This window comes from Sciurus vulgaris (assembly GCF_902686455.1).
Source record: "Sciurus vulgaris genome assembly, chromosome: 3".
Lineage (NCBI taxonomy): Eukaryota > Metazoa > Chordata > Mammalia > Rodentia > Sciuridae > Sciurus > Sciurus vulgaris.
This window is the reverse complement of record NC_136463.1, coordinates 97,908,337-97,911,866: the sequence shown is the minus strand read 5'-3', so window position 1 is coordinate 97,911,866 and position 3,530 is coordinate 97,908,337. Positions and strand designations below refer to the sequence as shown.

At 39.5% G+C, this 3,530-nt stretch overlaps 1 pseudogene across 1 annotated transcript; it reads left to right on the top strand.

Moving 5' to 3' along the window:
* Window positions 1-2,237: 2,237 nt before the first annotated feature.
* Window positions 2,238-3,330, top strand: LOC306655746 (actin, cytoplasmic 3-like; annotated as a pseudogene). Its single transcript has one exon. The product of its transcript is annotated as an actin, cytoplasmic 3-like (transcript).
* Window positions 3,331-3,530: the final 200 nt, after the last annotated feature.

Genomic DNA, 3,530 nt, shown 5'->3' with positions numbered 1-3,530 from the left:
TGAGGTAACAGTTTTTGCAGCATCAGAAGCAGAAATCCTGGGTGTTGCCAAGAGTGACAAAGGAAACAAAGCTGGAGTTAGTAGGAGGTGATTGATTAGGAACACAATTACATTTGGACACCCAGACAATTATGGGAAGGATTATATATCCTTTTTCTTTTCCATCTATAAAGAGATAAAGTACTTATGGGTCCTTTGAAAGATGTAACTTAATCATGGAAGAACAAGGAACACCTTCATCCAACTGAAGGCTGTATCCTTCTGCAATTCATTCATATTGCTCTTTCACATTATGGTATTTATTGCACAAAGGGTATACTCTACAAAGTTTTCACTTTTGAATAGCATGAATATTTTACTTTTTATGTAGTTTTTTAAAGACCACTTTCTTTGTTGAGCTATATTTGTACACTGAGGAAATGATTGAAAAATTAATGCCATATGAACTAATTTTAAATCAAGCCTTATTTTAAGTGTTACAAGCAGATTGTCTTGAAAAGAAAACAAGAAAAGTATCCCGATTCATGTCAACTCCTTTTGTGAACTTATAAACACCAGCTAACAGCTATGTGTTCTAGAGAATGTTTGACTGAACTTTACCATACATACTTTTGGAAGATTTATTTCAGGAAAATTTTATGTAACATATATAATCAAGAGCCCATGTAACATTATTTCCAGTGAAGAATTCATTTTTTTTAATTTTTAAAAATTTAATTGAGAAAAACATAACACTTCATTTTTGGTAATAAAAGCAGTGCAAAATAATCTTAGGTAATTTGTGAAAGATGAAGACATTAAAAGAAACTGAAATTGTCATTATTACTGATTATATTTTTTCGTATTTCATTTCAGATGGATTTTAAAGAACAGTTTTCATGATTCTAATTATAGCATAATTTTGTTATTAGCAAATTAAGTAGAAATATAAATAACAATTTAAATCATCATTGCCAACTAATTACAACAGATTTTTAGTAATTTGTCTCCTAGAATTTTTGGTTTATAATCCTGTTTCCTTTATTCATTAATCTTTAATTTAATTATATGCTCTATGAAATTATATATTCTGAAATTTAGAATAGCATGGTTATAGCAGAAACATTATTTTTGATTGCTAGATATTATTCCATTATACAGATAAACCATAGCTAGCACATCTATTCCTCCCAGAGTTTACACTTGATATGTTTCACTTTCTAAGGATTTAAGAATGTTATAATTAATATCTTTATGTAAAAAGCATTTCCATGTTTTATCTCTTTCCTTAAGATAGACATCCTTTGGGAAGTTTTAGAGCATTGGTTAGTAATGTTAAGATCTTCAAAACAGACTTACAGATTGTTAATTTCTTTCAGATATGTTTACATAAAAATTTCTGTGAAAAGCAACCCTTATGGATCATACATTTCCAGTAAATGTTGAACAAGTGATTCATATCATCTCCTGACAAAGGCATCTAAGAAATTGGACTGTAAAACAACTTATTAAGCCAATGAGAGACCTCATGTAAAAGTGAGAAAGAGAATGAGCCACTTGTTTCTTAGGGTCATTTCAAATCATAATCTACTATTGAGAGGCAGCAGACAACAGGAATCAGAGACCTAGGCCACCAGGAAGAGGGACCCTCCTTGAGAGGTAGCACCTTCTTGCCCTCTCTGTTCCGAAAACGTCCACCAATCCTCTAGGTGCATCTGTGGGGAAAACTAGCATTCAACAGTCTCTCTGAGCTGGAAAGATGAGAGTTACCATTTAGTGATCGCAAATGTGGAAGCCCTGGTATAACATCCCTTGCTCTGGGCAGGAGCCTGGAGAAGCTGTCCAGCTAGGTAATTAACTCTCACAGTTCTCAAGTTTTAATTTAAACCTCCTTGCACACACTTCTTCTCACCAGAAGAAAGTCATCTCTAAAAGAATATAATATCATCTTAGGACTCAAATTATTTTTGAAAATAGTTATTCAAATAAGCAATCAAAGATAAAGAAGAAGATAGCAGAATGAAAGTGCTTGAGCTAGAATCGGTCAAAAAACATTCAGTAGAAGTTGTTCCAGAGGGCTATCTATGGGCTGTGGGAATTACTAGATCTACATTGTGATACAATATGCAATGTTAAGGGAAAGAAAAAAGGGGTCTCACTTGCTGCCGCTGTCCTGTGCTCCATGTCCTCCCACCACTCCTTAGCCAGTCTTCCACCAATCACAATGGCAGAGAAAATCACCTTGCTCATCATTGACAATGGCTCTAGCATGTGCAAAGCTGGCTTTGCTGGAGACGACGCCCCCAGGCTGTCACTTCATGATTCCACTTCATGATTTGGCCCCTGCCACCAGGGCGTGATGGTGGGTATGGGCCAGAAGGACTCCTATGTGGGCTACGAGGCCCAGAGCAAGTGTGGCATCCTGACCCTGAAGTACCCCATCCAGCACGGCATCTTCACCAACTGGACGATATGGAGAAGACCTGGCACCACACCTTGTACAACTAGTGACCACCAAAGAGTACCTGGTGCTGCTGACTGAGGTCCTCTGAACCCCAAGGCCAACAGAAAAAGGATGACTCAGATTATATTCGAGACCTTCAACACACTGGCCATGTATGTGGCCATCAATGCCATGCTGTCCCTGTACACCTCTGGGGACACCACTGGCACTGTCATGGACTCTAGTGATGGGGTCACAACATAGTGCCCATCTACAAGGGCTGTGCTCTTCCCTACACTATCCTGTATCTGGACCTGACTGGGTGGATCTGAGAGAATACCTCATGAAGATCCAGACAGAGAAGAGCTACAGCTTTACCACCACTGCTGAGCAGGAGATTATGTGTGACATCAAGGGGATCAAGGGGAAGCTGTGCTATGTAGCCCTGGACTTTGAGCAGATGGCTACTGCTGAATCCTCTTCCTCCTTGGAGAAGGGCTACAAGCTACCTGATGGGAAGGTGATCACCATCAGCAATCAGTGGTTCCAGTGTCCAGAGGCAATCTTCTCACCCTCTTTTCTGGGTATGGAATCCTCTGGCATCCATGAGACCACCTTCAACTCCATCATGAAGTGTGACATTGTCATCTGCACAAACCTCTATATCAACACTGTGCTGTCCAGAGGCACCACCATGTATCCAGGCATTGCTGACAAGATGCAGAAGGAGATCACGGCCCTGGTCCCTAGCACCATGAAGATCAAGATTATTGCTACCCCTGAGGACCAAATATTCTGTGTGGACCGGCCCCTCCATCCTAGCCTCACTGTCTATCTTCCAGCAGATGCCCACTGCAAATGCTTCTAGATGGATGGAGCAGGTGCCAGGTACCTGCTGTATGAGCTGATTCTGAAGTATTAATTTGCCTTGGTGAATGTATACACCTCATGGTAGCCTCATGAAACTGGAAGAAGCCTTTGAAAAGAAATTTGTCCATGAAGCTTGTATCTGATGTCAGTACTGGATCCTTGAGCTTGTTGCTGATTTTGACCTTGTGTTCAACTTAACTGTTCTCTTGGTATATGTTTGATGCCCTGTGCATATCTT